Source organism: Eurosta solidaginis, chromosome X (genome assembly GCF_040869045.1).
Source record: "Eurosta solidaginis isolate ZX-2024a chromosome X, ASM4086904v1, whole genome shotgun sequence".
Lineage (NCBI taxonomy): Eukaryota > Metazoa > Arthropoda > Insecta > Diptera > Tephritidae > Eurosta > Eurosta solidaginis.
Genome location: NC_090324.1, coordinates 94,267,537 through 94,286,998, shown reverse-complemented (window position 1 = coordinate 94,286,998; position 19,462 = coordinate 94,267,537). Strand labels below are relative to the sequence as shown.

At 41.4% G+C, this 19,462-nt stretch overlaps 1 protein-coding gene and 2 pseudogenes across 14 annotated transcripts in view; 2 read left to right on the top strand and 1 right to left on the bottom strand.

Moving 5' to 3' along the window:
• ey (eyeless) overlaps positions 1–19,462 on the bottom strand; it is a 2,912,801-nt gene that overhangs the window by 1,886,528 nt on the left and 1,006,811 nt on the right. The gene's annotated exons all lie outside the window — the stretch shown is intronic.
• Positions 323–3,486, top strand: LOC137234483 (eukaryotic translation initiation factor 3 subunit E-like; annotated as a pseudogene).
• Positions 3,848–4,912, top strand: LOC137234481 (COP9 signalosome complex subunit 1b-like; annotated as a pseudogene).

The window sequence follows — 19,462 nt, the reverse complement described above, 5'->3', positions numbered from 1 at the left end:
CGGAAGCAAGGACTGGCTACATGTGGATTCAGAATCAAATCCAGCGGATTTAGGAAGCAGAGGCCTACCAGCGGGTGAATTAGTCAACAACTCGTTGTGGTGGCAGGGACCATCTTGGTTACAAGAGGACAAGATCCAATGGCCAGTACAGGAAACGGACTACCATACATCATATGAGGAGAAGAAAGTGAAAGCACAGTCGTATGCCGTCACACAGGCTGAATAAGAAGATATACTCGATCGTTTTTCAGACTTGCCACGAGCTCTAAGAGTCCTATCCTACGTTAGGAGATTTATAAAAAGAACGCATCCTAAAACAAAAATGGTATGCCACGAAAAGTCGAGCACAATCTCAGCCGATGAGATAAAGGCAACGACTCAAGCACTAATAAAAGTATGTCAGAAAATATCCTAAGGTACAGAATACTTGCAATTAGAAATTGGGAACCTATTGATCGGAAAAGTGAAATCCTATCACTCAACCCATACATCGACAAAGATGATATTATCAGAACAGGGGGGCGTCTAGGGGCCTCAAAAAACATGTCGTACAACGAGCGTCATCCGATCATCTTGCCTTACAATTGCAGGCTGTCTCGCCTTGCAGTCATGATGATTCATCATGATTCCCTTCATGGCGAGAACCAACTTATGCTCCGCCTTATTCGAACCCAGTATTGGATTCCGAAGGTCAAGACAATGATCAGAGCCATCATCCACAATTGCAAAACCTGCATTATTCACAGGAAGCAGGCGCAGTCCCAACTTATGGGTACCCTTCCCTGCGAACGTACTACTTTTACTCGCGCGTTCACCAATACCGGGGTAGATTTCGCGGGGCCTTTCGACATAAAAAGCTACCGCGGTAGGGGATGTCGACTGTCCAAAGGCTACGTATGCCTATTTGTTTGTTTCTCCACTAAGGCCATCCACCTAGAGGCCACTAGTGACCTGAGCACCCCATGCTTCCTCGCAGCCTTTTCGCGTTTTATCGCGAGAAGAGGATGTCCAAAAAACATCTACTCCGACAATGGTACGAACTTTGTCGGAGCTTCCCGATCTCTACGATCGGAGTTCAAAGCCTTCCTGGCAGAAAGCCGAGACAAAACAGTCTCCAAGTATAGCCATCAAGCATTAACTTGGCATTTTATTCCCGCCGGCGCTCCGCATATGGGCGGCCTGTGGGAAGCGGGAGTGAAGAGCTTCAAAAGCCACTTCAAAAAGGTCGCTTCTCTCCATAAATATACCATGGAGGAGTTCCAAACCCTTTTGTGCCGGATCGAGGCATGCCTAAATTCACGGCCTCTCAGCCCGGCGTCCAATGACCCAACGGACCTGGAGCCACTAACCCCAGGACATTTTCTCACGGGCAGCCATCTTCTGGCGCCGCCAGAACCGGATGCGAACGAAAGCCCTGCCTCCATGCTAAATAGATGGCAGAAGCTCAAGGCCCTCCATCAAACCTTCTGCCGGCGATGGAAAACCGAATATTTATCCGAACTCCAAAAACGAGTGAAGTGGAAGCATCCCAAGGAAAATATAAAAGTGGGAGATCTCGCTGTCCTCAAAGAGGACAATTTATCTCCCAACGAATGGAGGTTAGGTAGAGTCGTTAACGTACACCCCGGCGAAGATAACCGAGTACGTGTAGTCGACCTCATAACCGAGAAGGGTCAAGTCAGACGACCTTTGGTCAAACTGATCCTTCTTCCTACGGAAATCGTTTGTGAGAGGACCACGAGTTCCTCTTAACAATCCTTCCGTTCCGATTCATACCTCCTTTCAAAAAAATCAACCTCGTCTTTACATTTTCCAAAAATCAACCCCAGCCCTCGTTCACCCGGAACGAGGCCAACCAGAAGCCCTAAAGCAGACCCGCTATCTGCCAAAGAACATAAAGGCCTTCGCCCTATTTTATTTACAATTTTCAAACCAACCCCCCGGCCAAAATTATATTTCCCCCTGAACAAGAAAATCCCCAAATTCACTCGCTCGCCCTGAACGAGGACACCAGAAACCACCCCACTCACTCGTTATCCCATAACGAGGACATCATAAAAGCCTACCGCAGAAGGGCGAACCGATCTGCCACAGAATCTAAGGGCTTTCGGCCTTTTGTATATTTAAATTTCCCACAGTCACTCGCTTCCCCCAGCGAGGATACCAGAACCCTAATACAGACCCACGGTCTGCCCCAGAAAGCAGATGCACTCAGCCAAAGGCATGAGGCCAACGAAAGTTTTTGTCCAAGGAATAGGGACAGCCATATTTAAATATGTATTCATATCCCTTTACAAAATATGATATTAATAATAAACTTATAAATGCCAACAGGTTTAGGAAGAGAGTCTTAATTTTCTGGTCAATGTTTTGTGAATCGATAAAGAGTCATGTGGTTTTGCACATTCTCGAGCCGGAACACTAACCTCTCGAACGCTTCCATGAATACTCGACGGACAAGAACTTTCCGAAATTTCAGATTAAAAGGGGTGAATACTCCCTGTGTAGCAGGACAGCACAAAAGCTTGCCTCTTCTGTTAAAGTCAAGGTAGGAATCTAAAGTTCTAAGACGAATTGGCAACATAGTGCATTTTTTGAATAAAAGTCTAACGTATGGCATTCTTCAAACAATTTCTGAAAGAATGACCAACCCGACATGACTTTTATCGATTTACGAAATATTTAGCAGAAGGTGAAGTATTGGCATTTACAAATTTCTTATGGCTACTAATATACTCCCAAAGATACGTGTCTACTACAATTCCCTGGAAAAAAAGGGGATTACCTTTACCGGAAACATCTTGAAAAAGGACGTGGTCTAATAATTGACATGTTCCTGTACAAGCCGCTCTCTCTTAATGCCATACAAACAATGTGACCACACATTATGCGCTATTTAACCACCGCAGTCATAATAAATCGCACGCGCCGAAACGCACTTAAAGACCTAATCAAAGTTATACAATAAGAATCTTATACTTATCGTGATCCTATCACCGAATTGTTGGAGTGTTTGTAGGTAAACTTTGACTTCGAAGATGCACGTTTAAAATTACATGAATGCCAAACGGTTATTTTAAATGATTTCTTCATTGTTGCTTGTTTAAATGAATTCGTCGAAGATGAACGTCTAATGACATTCGAGACTGTCTGTCGTATTCATCAAGGTAAAACAATTAGAAGGCTTGCAGATAGATTGAACATGAAAGCAAGTGAGGCAGAATGTTGGATTGTGAATTTAATACGTAATGCTCGTTTGAGTGCTAAAAGTGATTCCAAATGAGGGCATGTAGTCAGGGGCACACAACCGTTACAAATTGATTCATTACCAACGCGCTCTGAACATTTAGCTGGCTTAATTGAACGTAGAAGTAAATAGAGGAATCCTGAATCGGTTCATGGGAGTATTATGAAGGTGACGACTACATTTTTAAAACGTTCACAATTAGAAAACAACAAGCTAGCACGCCAGTCGCAGAGAGCTAATTGCGTATGAGTCGGGGAAGATTAATACTTCTGTGTAAAATAATTTTTTGTTTTTATAAATTACATAAAAAAGGGCCGGAATGAAAGCAACTACTTTTCGGCCTGCAGCTTGGAAAAAATTCTTATATTTACACGGCTCTTAAAACTGTTTTAACTTTCCCAAGCAGTCAGGAAAATGTGTACGGGAACCACTTTTTGGCCAGCTGAGGAACATGAGCTATACTTTGACATGTGTCGATGAATTTTTGTGTGAAAACGATTGGCAAAATTCAGGCATCGGTTGTGATAAAAGTTGGAAAATTTTAATTCGTCTTATTTGTGTAGACTAAGCAACATTAATTCAATAAATACGTTAAATAATATGTCACTGATGCCGGTAAAACTAGCGCAGAATGCTATCGAACCGATGTAAGTGGACGCACCCATTGAAGACAATGATAACAATGAGGAGCACCAGCTAACTGTGGAGAATCCATCGCTCGATCTTGCAGTATATGCGAATTCGTATACGGGATTAGCGACCTTATATCGTTTAAAATTTGTGGCTGATGTATGTCCATTACTACGTGTCGAGGCTCTCAAGCTGACAATAAAGCATGTCATGAATGCCTATATAGTAGTATGTATCAATCGCTGCACAAAAGGTTAACAGAGTTAAATGCTAATGGTGCAAGTAGCTCCGGGAAAGCTCCTACCCGACGTGGCAGCGCAGTTGGCAGCGCAAGCTGGTGCTGCTGCAGGTGGCGTTGCTGCCGATGCATTGGACTTGCCTGCATTCGATAGCAATTGGGTTGAAACAAAAAGTAAACAAGCCGCATTCAAATTATCGGTTCGCATACGACGTGGTCATGATGATTTGGGTGATCATTATTTGAGTTGTGGAGATTTTAACCAATGCCTTGAAATGTTATTCGCGAGCATGCGACTATTGCACCAGTGGCAAACATGTTATCAATATGCGTCTCAATGTGATCAAGGTATCGGTATATTTACAAAACTGGGCACATGTTCTCAGTTACATCAACAAAGCAGAAAGCATACCTGAGTTCATGGAGGGACTAAAGGAAGCTAACCTGGCAGTCGCAACACGTCTCAAATGCGCTGCCGGTCTGGCAGAATTGTAGACAAAAAGAAATATAAATCGGCAGCTAAGAAATTTTTACAAGCGGGCTTCGCTCACTGCGGATGTCCAGAGATACTATCACAAAACAATGTTGCTATGTATGGTGGTCTATGCGCATTAGCCACATTCGATCGACAAGAATTGCAGAAGAATGTTATTTCATCTAGCTCATTTAAGTTATTTCTTGAGTTGGAGCCACAGTTGCATGATATAATTTTTAAATTTTATGAATCCAAATATGCATCCTGCCTAAAGTTACTGAATCAATTCTTTAACGCTCAAAAATTGAGTTGTGTGGTATGAAACTAGCACCTTCTGCCCGCTTTTAACACTTTGAAATATTATGCCGACAGTGCTGTGACGATTTGACTTTAAAAACTTACTGTCCAAAACTTGGGCCTTTTGTTTGGAAAAACACGGGTTCCGCACTGAGTAAAAACACCTTCACCAGGTCGCACCCCAAACATCTGGTATGGTACCATAGTACATTTGTGTTACTGTGGCTAGCAATACAACCAATTCCGTGATTAGGTAGCAATACAAGCTTGCATGTTCGAACAAAATTTTCACTTGTATTAATTAATGCAAAATTATACAAAAATAAAAACCTCCCGTACGGAAATATACGTTAACTGAAAACATACAAAAAAATGGATTTGGCGACTTGCCTTTACGCTGGACAACAACAATTGCAGGACAAACAGTACAGTTGGTTGGATGGTCGATTTCGTTGGACCAACTCAGCCTAAATTGTGTCTCAGAGAAGTAGTTAGATTTGTGGGATGCAAGGAATTACGTGGCTTACCAAATCTATTCAATATTCCAAATGAATATTTCAAACGTTCCTTCAACATGGATAAGCTACTCCTCCAGGACTCTCTACTCACGCTTTGTCTACACACATATTATCGTCCTGAAGTGGACACTAAGTCGTTGCCTTTTGATTTACGGGTGCTGGTCGCATTATCTATCCTTTTTAACGCATGGCCATATCGAGGTATTAATTCCCTTGGATGCTTTAAAGTGTGGTCAGAAAAAAAAAAAAACACTGCTATTTTGCGGACCTCAAATATGCCAGACAATAGTAAATGTTATCAGTCCTGATTTTATTGTATTTCTTTCAAATAGCAGTGAAACCGGGGGTATCAAACAGGGTTTTTCATTCACGTTATACCATACCAAATGTTGTAGGAATTATGGATTGCTTTCATATTAGACTATAAAAAATAGATATATAACAAGAAAAGGCTTACAAATGTCGGCATGGCAATTTGGCTATTCATGTACAAGTGGTCTGCGATCATAACTCCCGTTTCATAGATGTAAATCCTTGGAGTAGCAATAATTATAAAACCCAGGCATTGGTGCTACACCAGTACCTGGAGTTGAATCGTCGTCGAATACATCATCAACCTAAAATTAAAAGAATTAATACGATGAAATAGAAAAAATATTTATCATTAATAAATTAGGTCAAAATATCCAAATTTACTTACCATTATTATTTTATGTTTTCCGTCTCCCTATTCACCACCGTATTCAACCACGCGTAAAACCGAAAGAATGAGGCAACGGCGCCATGAATCGAACGATCCATTTACCGTTTGCTTCAATTCAGAGAAATGTACATTGGTGCGCATGAATGTTCATTGTTTTTGTCTGGCATGTTACGCCAGTGCGCGGACCTTTATAAAGGGAATGGTAGTGGATGAAAGAAAAACGAAAATGGTAGTAGTTGGTAGTTTTTACCAAGAAAACAACCGCTACGGTTCATATTTGTACCAAACAATTAATCATTTGTTGTAAAACAAATAACGCGCATTTCAAGGAAATGACACTTTTAAAACACGTAAACAAGACAAAACTACATACATTTGTATATACATAGCTTATGACTATACGATACTCACTTTTTTCCTGTATTGTGAGTGTGAAATACTAACCAAATGTACCAAAACGTCTAATCACAACAACCATATTCCAAAGTACCAAAAATACTGCCACAAAATAACCGATTTCGGCATGTTACCGTTTACGTCAAACTTTTTATTTCCGTTCAAATTATTCACGAAAAAAAAAAAACAGAGAAAAATAGCGCAGAAAATATTTGCGTGCTCAGTTACTATATTTATCTCATCAACAATCCATTTCTTGTTTAAAGTTGTTCAAAAAATTTTCAAAAATTGACTGATTTTAATCAGTATCACCTCCTAATGTTAGTTGGGGGGGGGGGGGGGGGGGGGGGGGGGGTTTTGGCAATTAGACACTTTAAAATGATCGCAGTATACGTTTTCAGCGCGAAAATACAGAAATATTGGCAGAATCTAAGTCTTGGTGGCAGAAGTAGTAGAAGTAGTAGAAGTAGTAGAAAATGAAAAATGGGTCAAAAAGGTTGGTCAATCTACCAATGCGGTAAAGTCCGTGCACTGACTGCCCATATACTTATACCAACGTGTGTACATATATATGCCGAGTTTTTAAATGTACATTGTATTAGAGACGCATAAAAAGATGTAAACGGGTACCCAAAAACCCGTTTCTGGCAAATCGGTATCGGAGCCAACTACACTTCGGGAACCGTGCCTTTTAGTAAAGACCATCAATAAAACAGGACTACAAGCGTAATTGGGTAAAAGGTGAACAAATAATCGAAGGGCAATACAAAAGAATGGTTCATTCTACAAATTTTTCTCTTCGTCCAAAACGAAGATTTATTTTTTTATTATTTTTTCTTTACATAGCACACAATTTGCTGTTCAAAAATTTTTTTTGTGGCGGGCAGAAAAGTTGTCGGTTTTTTAGCACCAACAATACAAATAACAATGACTCGCAAGATCCCACATTATACACTCTCTACCCGGTTCGGTACCAAACTGTGAGTACCAAGCAACTTAAATGTCAATTTTTCTGCAGCACTAGTATGCCTGACTAGCTGAAGCGCTACCGGATGACACAAAATTAAACAGAATAAGGCACTTATGGCCCAGGCACATAACGTGCGGGGAAAGAAGCAACGCGCATAACGCACGCGAGATGAATATATTCTCGTAGGCTTTTAGACATGTTTTCACCTTACTCACGCGCGAAATTTCAAAAGCGCCGATAATAGAATTGGAGCTTACTCGCCACCGAAAGCGTGACACAGTCATAACAACTCAACGAGTTTCCTTTATTTTCTTCCATACTCTCAATAGAATGACTCGTTACGCTTCGCTAAGAAGGAGGACTGAGCGCCAGGCCGCTCGTTACCCAAAGCCGTGCCACTTATGCGACGCGAAACACCCAATCAGGTCATTCACGATATACCGCGCGAAGTCGCCGCTGCAACGACTGCGCGAAATTATAAAGGCCAAGTACTGCCAAAACTGCCTTTCAATGGTACATCGTGCCAAAGACTACACTAGCAAAGGAAGGTCCCGAAGATGTGGTAGCACTCATCATACCACGCTGCACCTTTCCATGGAGGACTTGTCGTCCGAGCCAGAGCCGCCGAAGAGCTGGTACCAGCTAGTCATGGAAGAAGAGGGAGAAGGTTATGAGCGGATGCCTACGATGGAAGAGGTGGACGACGGGACGATGGATGAGGCGCTGTCTCTCCACGCGTCCGAGTCGGCCTTTGCAGAAGAACCACAACTGCCATCCGGGAGTGGAGCGGGCTCCCATATAGTAAATTCCGACACTAGGGGATCGGACCCACGGCCGTTCCGACCCCTATTAGCACACGAGCGATGAGGAAAAAGTGGAGCGGAATCACGGCCGTTCCGCCCACCTACGCAACAACGCACGCAAGCACATCGACCAACGCGCGATCGTAGACCATCGAGACGGTAGATTGGCCACTCGGCCGCGCCAGCTACCCCAACACAGTTCCTTCCGGAACGGGGTCATTCCGGCCCGCGCCTCAGCCGGCCCAACTCTTCGGCCCATGGCTGCTCTGGCGCCAACTGCGATCGTGAAGGTGGAAGCCGGAGGGCGTCTGCACCTCATTCGTGCACTCATAGACCCATGTTCCCCCCGCACAACGATCGACCGCAGGCTGGCGCGAGAGTTAGCACTGCCGACAACCAACGCCGACGGCGAAACCGGCTGTTTTATTCGTTTTAGAGGCAAACATGGGCAGAGTAAGACGGTGACGACTCACGCAGTCTGCGTCCACGAGTTCAGGCGCGTCAGTCCAACGTACAACGTCGACCCCAGCGTCGCGGCTCCTTACGAGCACATCCGTCTTGCGGACCCCCACTTTTATACGTCCACCCCAATTCGCCTCGTCCTAGGCGGCGACGTCTACGCCGAAATCATGACGTCGGGCACATTGCCACCATCCTTCGGATCGCTGCTCGCGCAAAGCACGATCTTCGGGTGGGTACTCTCCGGGACCCACCCGATCTGGTATACCTCAATGGCTATTTAGAGTTAGTTAGCTGATGATAAGCTTATACATGTATATTGTATTTTCCCGAAATAAATGAAGTTTTATATGAATGGCAAGAAATATATCATACGGTTTCCATAAATTTTTCTTATCGTCCTAGCTCTAGGTCACGGCGAAGACAAGGAGGATGCCGTCGCGCCATTCGGCGCGCACCGTTAATTTTAGAATCTAGTTTTAAGATAAATCGTGGTCGGGACGCTCGGGCGGAGTCTTGGCTGTTGCGTATCGCAAGGGGGCCGGCATGTTTAGGCCCGACGCCTAAATTCTTATTAATTTGCGCCACCCTAATAGCACCATATTATCGACGACTAGTTCGCCCACATGCATGTATGGGTGTACATGGGTAGGGTTATGTTGTCCGTACACATATACATGCATGACGGTACAACTATGTGGGGAAGCTTCCCCTTAAAACCGGAGACTTTTTCCACGGTTCAACGGTTGTCCTCGACAAGGCAACCGTCTACTTTTCCAGCGATCGTTGAGCGAACTACAACACCGTCCGAGGAGCCCCGCCACATTTTATTATAAAAAGGTAATTATTGTTCAAATTTAATTTTGCACTATAATAAAGAAATTATTATAACGAGGAATATATCTCGCCTCTTTTTTCTTTTCATTTTAAATTTAAACCAAACGCAATTGTGGTGCCTCCACTCCTTTGCCGAGTTTGCGACACACCACAATTGTTCATAGGTGGTTATGGGTATGCTGACATCCCATCATTAGAAGGCAGCAGGGCTACAGAATAAAAAAAAAAATAAACACACAGATACATTCATACATGTCCCTAGTGCTCCCAACCGCAATGCGAGGGGGTCTTAAGGCCCCCCTCCGAGACTGGTTGGGCCACTAGGGTTCGCTCCAGGCACACACGGGTCGGTCTCAACACGCCCAGCAGCAACGCAGGGGCAGTCTCCAGGGGCTCGCCCCTGGGACTGGTTGGGGGTGTTGAGGCCGCCCGTCCATTCTTACCGGACACCCCTCCTGCCTCCGCCGCAATGGGTGGAGCGGTTTCGTAGCCGCTCCCCCAGTCTGGTGGGACAAGAAAGGGTGCCGCTTTGAATCCCAGCTCAACCCGTCACAGTCCGGGTGGTATTTTAACTACCACCTGGGACGTGGGATGAGCTGGGGTTCTTTCAACACATACACACACGAACTCACGCCAACGACACAAATTCGGCAAAGAAAAGTTATAAAAAAAAATATTTTATATTACAAAAAAAAAACCAATTTAGCGGACAAAATACTTCCAAGCCGACTACGGACAACTTCCGGGTAAAAAAAAACTCCAAATCTACAAAAAAAACTAAGTGCGTTCAGCACTGCCTCATCGGGTGAATACAAAAGTCCGGAGGACACGACGTGTAGTCCCGTGACCCCTTCGGCCACTGCCACCGATGACCAGTCCGGACAACCTGATCCGTCAACCATTCCACCGCAACGCAGGTGGCTGCTCCTGCGGCTGCTCACCTCGGACAGGCGGAATTGTCAACTTCACACGTTGCCCGAACTGACCACTGAGACCAGCGCCTCGGGTGCCGCGTTGGGCGCCATCTGTTATGGAATCGCATCTTCTACGGGAAGCAGTAAGGAAGGCGGTCGGCATGATGTGGTGGTGCACAGTGGCTAGTCATTGTCGGCTGGGGCGGGTCCTTGCCAACCTTACTATTCCTGCGCCATAAACAGAAAAAAGTTCCTATCATGCCTATCAAACTAGCAGCTGTCAAATTTAAAATAAACTGACAGAAGCGCAGAGACGACTCAAAACGCTTATAATTCAAAATAAAACAACATCCGGCCGACATCCGGTCACGGACAGACCGTTAACATTCAAAAATTTAAATTCAAATTCAAAAAAAAAAATAACGCAAAAAAAAAATACCGAACCGGAAGCGACCGGTTACCGCTCTGAAAATCAAATAATAAAAAAAAGCTGAAAAATTAAAATAAAGAAGAAAAGGGCCGAATATATATAGGGGGCGCCGCGGGTGGTGTTGCGACGCCCGGTGCTTTGCCCACCCTCAAATTCCATGGCCACCGACGCACCTAAATTTCGGTGGCCCCTTACCTGTTTCCCTAAGTGCCTTCTAAATAAATGGCGACGCCAGCATTCCCATTTTAAATACTTATTTATTTATAATTCATTTCAATGAAGACTTAGGCAATATATATGCTAAGACTAACTAACTTTATAAAAAAAGTTTTTTTTATTTAGTGTAAGTTTTGACGTAGTCATATGAAGTGTTTCTAGTTATAAATGAAAGTTTAATTATAAAACAAAAAGAGAAAAACGTGTGCTAATTTATAATTTTTAATTATAACATTTTTTCCTGTTACGGTTTCAGCTTTTATAAACCAAAGTTGTCTTACAAAAAATTGTCGAAGTCTCAAAACAAACTATTCATGACTTTGCGAATTAGTCATTCAAAACGACAATCGGTAACAGTTAAAGATTTTGTTTTTCTCTTCTTCCTTGCTTCTCCTCCAACGCTTGCATTTACATTTTTCCCCTCAGCCAAAAATAGATAATAAAATTTGTATATATGCCGATATAAATGAAACCAAATATCTTACCCTATCAAATAATAGCTATATATAATAAGGATTAAAAGCGAAAAATATGTGCATCCTTTTTTTTGAAATTGTATGTCTGAGCTGTACCTAACTGGGCTGAAGCTAGAAAATCTCTGGTTTCAATTTTAAGGTGAAGTATTTCTATTTTTATTAATATTTTTAAACCTTTTCTTTGAAAAACTTTATTTGTTTGTTTTATTTTTGTTTTTATTTTTATTTATTATTTTATTTTTATCATTATTTTATCGCATATTTCTTTCTAATAATGTTTTCAAGTTAACTGTGATCTTTCATTATAATTCAGTTTTTTTTCTCTTAGTTATTTGTATTCCTTTCTTTTAATTAAATTTAAACCTAACTTGGATCCACTTAAAACTTTAGGTAATAATATATATACCCAAAAAAAACTAAAAGCTATCGATAACAAAAAAACATGTACAAATTGATCTTCCATAATCAGTTTTGAATGTTGTAACATAACAGCTAAAGCAACATTTTTAGTTGAAGAATTACGCGGAAATATCCTGTCTTTGAATTGTATAATACGGTTTGTATGGATGAATGCGTGTGAACAAAGGCAGTTTTATAGGTGTGTAATTTCATGTATGTATGCATATCGGTATATATGCGTATAATGCAAGTGCTATAGACTTTAAGCTCATTAACGTTCCATACGCCTTTTTACAGCATTTAGCTACTCCTTTTATTACTAAGTTACGTTTAAAGTTCATGTATATTTACGTACTAATATAATTATCATGCTTCAGCGTTTGACATCCATTCTTTAATTATATTTACTATGGTTTAAAATTTAATAATCCGAGATTTTCAAATTCGGTATACCGTGAATATTTACGCTTATATTTTCATAACTAGATAGCGGAAAAAGTTCAATACTTATTGGCCGTCAACGGCAATAGTGTTCGCCATTCAAAAGTGCGCTTCCCTATGATTTAAGTATATTCAAATGAACACGCCCTAGGCGTCATATGCGTAGGTAGTGTATGAAGAATAAATTCTTATGCAAAAAGATTAAATGCAGTTCATATAATTTGACGTACTTCCCTTTCTAAGATTTTGCATATACATACATTTATGTATATTTTAAATGGATGTATATTTTAAATGGTGTTATTTCAAAGATTTGTCATAAATTCATTAAATTGAATAGAAAGAAAGTTGAATGTGCAAATAAATCCTAAAAAGGAAAAAAAAACTCGCCTTAAGTATTAAAATTCACACAAAAAGAACAAATTTATTTAAATGCTTAAGTCCACTCATGTATCATAGTGGTCTATTCCTGACTTCCTTTTTCGGCTTATTTTAATTTGCAAGATATATATATGCTACTAACTACTTGGCGGCGACTCACCCGGTGGCTGGTACTTACATAGCCGGCAAGAGTGATGTTGTTTTTGCTGATGAAGTCGTCGCTGTTGGTAGTTTTGGCGCGCGGTGTTAACGCTGTTGTTGGTTGTGGCGCGCGGTCTTGGCGCGCTTGGTCGGTACTGTTGGTGGTTATGGCGCGCGGTGTTGATAGCGGTGGCGTGCGGTATTGCGCGCTGGGTTGGTACTGTTGGTAGTTATGGCGGGCGGTGTTGAAGCTGTTGGTAGCGGTGGCGTGCGGTATTGGCGCGCTGGATTGGTACTGTTGGTAGTTATGGCGCGCGGCCTTGGCGCGCGGTGTTGACGCTGTTGGTGGTTGTGGCGCGCGGTCTTGGCGCGCTGGGTTGGTACTGTTGGTTGGGATGGCGCGCGGCCTTGGCGCGCGGTGTTGACGCTGTTGGTGGTTGTGGCGCGCGGTCTTGGCGCGCTGGGTTGGTACTGTTGGTGGTTATGGCGCGCGGCCTTGCCGTGTTGACGTTATTGGTGGTGGTGGCAAATTCAGCGTCGAATATAAGGTGTCTTGGCCACGTTACGATTAAGTGTTTGGCGCTTCTCAGCTTCACCATTAATTTTTCTCATTTATGTTTAATATCCCCCCCCCCCCCCCCCCCACGTCTTCGACAGTATCTCTTTGTTTTGTGATTAGTTATATCTTTATGTAATCAGTTCCTCGGAGCCATTTTGGTTACACTATGAATGGAGTTTTCCCATGCAGTTAATATGCTAAACACCCAGAATTTTGTGTTGAATACACATCTCGAAACATTCATTTAAAAAGCAATCATACAACTAGCGAGCACTGTTAAATCTCCAAAATAAAATTACACCTTAGTTATATAGCATCAGCTGAGCAGAGCTCACAGAGCATATTAATTTTGTTCGCATAACGGTACCCCGTAACGGCATAAATGAATCGAGATAGATATAGACTTCTATATATCAAAATGGTCTGGAAGTAAAAAGAAATTCATTTAGCCATGTCCGCCCGTCCGTCTGTCCGTAAACACGGTAGCTTAAGTAAATTTTGAGGTATCTTAATGAAATTTGGTATGTAAGCTCCTGGACACTCATCTCAGATCGCTATTTAAAATGAACCAAATCGATATCGAAAAACAGAAAAAGGGCGATAATTCGTTACCAAAGACGGATAAAGCGATGAAACTTGGTAGGTGGGTTGACCTTATAACCCAAAATATAAAATTAGTAAAACTTTGGACAATGGGTGTGGCACCGCCCTCTTTTAAAAGAAGGTAATTTAAAAGTTTTGGAAGCTGTTATTTGGCAGTCGTTGAAGATATCATGATGAAATTTGGCAGGAACATTACTCCTATTACTATATGTGTTCCAAATAAAAATGCAAAATCGGATGACGAACACGCCCACTTAAAAAAAAACTTTTTAAGACAAATTTTAACAAAAAATTGAATATCTTTACAGTATATAAGTAAATTACGTCAGCATTCAACTCCAGTAATGATGTGGTGCAAAATACAAAATACAAAAGTAAAAGAAAATTTCAGAACGGGCGTGGCCCCGCCCTTTTTCATCTAAATATCTAGAATACCTTTAATGCCATAAGTCGAACAAAAATTTACCAATCCTTGTGAAATTTGGTAGGGGCTTCTATGACGATAACTGTGTTCTGTTAAAATGGGCGAAATCGGTTGAAGCCACGCCCAGTTTTTACACACAGTCGACCGTCTGTCCTTCCGCTCGGCCATTAACACGATAACTTGAGCAAAAATCGATATATCTTTACTAAACTTAGTTCACGTACTTATCTAAACTCACTTTATCTTGGTTTTAAAATTGGACGAAATTCGACTAGGACCACGCCAACTTTTTCGATATCGAAAATTTCGAAAAATTAAAAAAATGCCATAATTCTATACCAAATACGAAAAAAGGGATAAAACATGGTGATTGGATTGGTTTTTTGACGCAAAATATAACTTTAGAAAAAACTTTGTAAAATGGGTGTGACACCTACCATATAAAGTAGAAGAAAATGAAAAAGTTATGCACGGCGAAATCAAAAGCCCTTGGACTCATGGCAGGAATACTGTTGTGGTATTAAAAAAAAAATAAATGTAAGGCGCGATAACCTCCGAAGAGATCTAAGGCCGAGCTTCTCTTCCAATTTGCGTCGTGCTCCTCTTGCTTTTCCCTACAAATTGGCCGGACGGGACCTAAATGTTTTATGCCGAGTCCGAATGGCATCTGCAAGGCAGATGAGTTTTCACTGAGAGCTTTTCATGGCAGAAATACACCCGGAGCGCTTGCCAAACACTGCCGAGGGGCGACCCCGTTAGAAAAATTTTCTTCTAATTGAAAAACCTTATTTCTAAAATTTTGATAGGTGTGGTAGGCGGAGCACGCTACCATCACACAACGGTGGCCGCCACATGTTGTGGTATTACATATATAAATAAATTAGCGGTACCCGGCAGATGATGTTCTGGGTCACCCTGGTCCACATTTTGGTTGATATCTCGAAAACGCCTTCACATATACAACTAAGGGCCACTCCCTTTCAAAACCCTCATTAATACCTTTAATTTGATACCCATATCGTACAAACACATTATAGAGTCACCCCTGGTCCACCTTTATGGCGATATCTCGAAAAGGCGTACACCTATAGAACTAAGGCCCACTCCCTTTTAAAATACTCATTAGCACCTTTCATTTGATACTAATGTCGTACAAAAAAATTCTAGAGTCACCCCTGGTCACATTTATGGTGATATCTGGAAAAGGCGTCCACCAATAGAGCTAAGGCCCACTCCCTTTCATTTGATACCCATATCATACACACACATTCTAGAGTCACCCCTGGTCCACCTTTATGGCGATATCTCGAAAAGGCGTCAACCTATACAACTATGGCCCACTCCCTTTTAAAATACTTTTTAATACCATCCATTTGATACCCATGTCATACAAATACATTCCAGGGTTACCCTAGGTTCATTTTCCTACATGGTGATTTTCCCTTATTTTGTCTTCAAAGCTCTCAGCTGAGTATGTAATGTTCAGTTACACCCGCACTTAGCCTTCCTTACTTGTTTTAATTTAAAAATATAATTTAGCTTAAATGGCTTAATGCCGCAAAAGTTTTATTACACACCAGTTTTTGTCGCGATGTTGCTTTCGTCAGATGAATTGGCATCTCGTTCTTCTTTAAATAAATCAGTTTGACTTCCTCTTGCACGACTTGCTGGTGAATAAATTTGACCTTTACGTCAGTATGTTTTGTTCGCGATGAATATGTATTACTACAAGCAAATTTTATTTCGCCTTGATTGTCGCAATGAAGGTAAATCGTCTTGTGGCTTCCTGAATGGCTGCGGTCATTGCCATTAACTCAACTTCACTGGTGGAGAGCGCAATTGTTGGTTGCCACTTTGTGCACCATGAAATTGCCCCATACTGCATAGTGAACAAATACCCTGTCGTTCGTCACCGGCCCAATCAGAGTCACAATATCCCTGAATTTCTGTTGATGGCCTTTTGTATGTAATACCAATACACGTTTAGCAGCACTTCAATGCGCTTTGCCGGGGGTTTTATTGTAGCGACTTAAAACGTTTACCACAAAACAAATATCTGGCCGCGATACTTGAACACAAAATTGTAATGTCCCAACTAACTGTCGATAAGGCGGATTTCACCTACCTCTCTATTGTTTTCGGGTACATCGCTTTGGACACTTTTTGGTTTACATCTATAGGAGCTGTCACTCAGTTGCAATCACTCATTTTGAAACGAGATAAAATGTCTTGATATATTTTGTTTGACCTATAGTTATGGTTCCAGCTGTTGGTGGTTGTGACGCGCGGTCTTGGCGCGCTGGGTTGGTACTGTTGGTGGTAATGGCGCGCGGCCTTGCCGTGTTGACGTTATTGGTGGTGGTGGCAAATTCAGCGTCCAATATAAGGTGTCTTGGCCACGATACGATTTAGTGTTTGACGCTTCTCAGCTTCACCATTAAGTTTTCTCATTTATGTTTAATTTCTTTGGTGGTGAAGTATGCGGTCTAGGAATCCGCTTTATAGTGTCAGCGTGTTGCTCGCAACCACTCGCGACCACAATGCTTCAATCGTTGAAGCTCATGAAAATCCTTAATAATAGCTCCTCCGCCCTATATGCCTTCATGCGATTCAGGTGTATCAATTAAGGCAGTGGTATATTTTGCACAGGTTCCACTTCACCAGAAACTCGTCGCGTTCAAATGGTTCAGTAGTGGGTGTATAATGTACAGCAGGTCCTCTTCTATTGAATCGGTTTACTTTCGCCAGCCACGTAGCATTTGGGGACGTCTTTTATGACATAGAAACATAATCATTACCTCAGTTTTTGCGATGTGGCGTGTGCCCTGCCAAATTACAATTTTCGTTCTAAGCCAAAATTATTACCTGATTACAACGATTGAAATAACCTTTCTACGAGAAATTTAGTTTCCTTCCAATCACTTGACGATGACCAAAATTGGCACAAATTTCGTTTTGATACTTCACTTCTTCTTTGAAAAGTTTTCTTTTTTTTCAACCATCACCGACGCTTGCCATTAACTTTATAATCATTCAAAATGGCCTACCAAGCCGATAAAGAGAGAAAAAAAATTCCACTTTTTATTGCGGCTGCGCCATGGAAAGGCTCCGTTTTTATTTAACTGTGACTGCCATTATTGTATGGTTCGACCATATGGTTGGCCCATCTCTACCGAAACACATACTTTTTTTTCCCAGGCTGTCAAAATCTTCGCCTTGATGTTATGCGAAAAGGAATGTACAGAAAGCGTACAATTTCGCAACTTTTGTGTGTTGTGGGAAATTTGTGCGCTTAATTAGGTAACAATTGATCACCACGCGTTAAATAATTGCCAATGTGTTGTTCACATTTTGCGCTTTCCATCTCCTTTTGGCAATCTCTAAGTCAGTACGACGAAACGAATCAAATCAGCTGATGAGATGAGCCCCCTACACCATTGAACCAGGTGTTATTGAAAGTTCGGCAATGTCCTGGGAATTTTTGGCGATGCCACCCGCACGAAACTAACAAAATTTTGTTTGACCACCCCAGGCAGACATGAGTGAGGGTGAATCCTACCTTTTTCCTTATCACTAGCCAACTGGTACGTTCCAAGGTTGAATCCCCCAAGTGGACCATAACAAATTCCAGTAGAAAAATTAAATGCGACCGCACGATTTGGGAGACACAGTAAGAGAGCAATTTTATTACAGCAAATAGGCAAAGCTTTTTGACAATTTCATACATATTATTGGTTTGATTTTGACATTAATTTCAATTTTACTTAACCTTCTAATGCTCTTCCAAAATTGAAATTCATATACATACATGAATTACTTCAAAACTATATTCTTATATATGTACATAAGTATGTATATATAAATGTGTATATATTACGCTTCCTACTCAAAAGGCTTAGCATTTAATTTTGTTATACTCAGCTGAGCAGAGCTCACAGAGTATATTAATTTTGTTCGCATAACGGTACCCCGTAACGGCATAAATGAATCGAGATAGATATACACTTCTATATATCAAAATGATCTGGAAGTAAAAAGAAATTCATTTAGCCATGTCCGTCCGTCGTCTGTCCGTAAACACGGCAGCTTAAGTAAATTTTGAGGTATCTTAATGAAATTTGGTATGTAAGCTCCTGGACACTCATCTCAGATCGCTATTTAAAATGAACAAAATCGGACTATAACCACGTCCACTTTTTCGATATCGAAAAACAGAAAAAGGGCGATAATTCGTTACCAAAGACGGATAAAGCGATGAAACTTGGTAGGTGGGTTGACCTTATAACCCAAAATATAAAATTAGTAAAACTTTGGACAATGGGTGTGGCACCGCCCTCTTTTAAAAGAAGGTAATTTAAAAGTTTTGGAAGCTGTTATTTGGCAGTCGTTGAAGATATCATGCTGAAATTTGGCAGGAACGTTACTCCTATTACTATATGTGTTCCAAATAAAAATGCAAAATCGGATGACGAACACGCCCACTTAAAAAAAAAACTTTTTAAGTCAAATTTTAACAAAAAATTGAATATCTTTACAGTATATAAGTAAATTACGTCAGCATTCAACTCCAGTAATGATGTGGTGCAAAATACAAAATACAAAAGTAAAAGAAAATTTCAGAACGGGCGTGGCCCCGCCCTTTTTCATTTATGTAATATATCTAGAATACCTTTAATGCCATAAGTCGAACAAAAGCTTACCAATCCTTGTGAAATTTGGTAGGGGCTTCTATAACGATAACTGTGTTCTGTTAAAATGGGCGAAATCGGTTGAAGCCACGCCCAGTTTTTACACACAGTCGACCGTCTGTCCTTCCGCTCGGCCGTTAACAACTTGAGCAAAAATCGATATATCTTTACTAAACTTAGTTCACGTACTTATCTAAACTCACTTTATCTTGGTTTT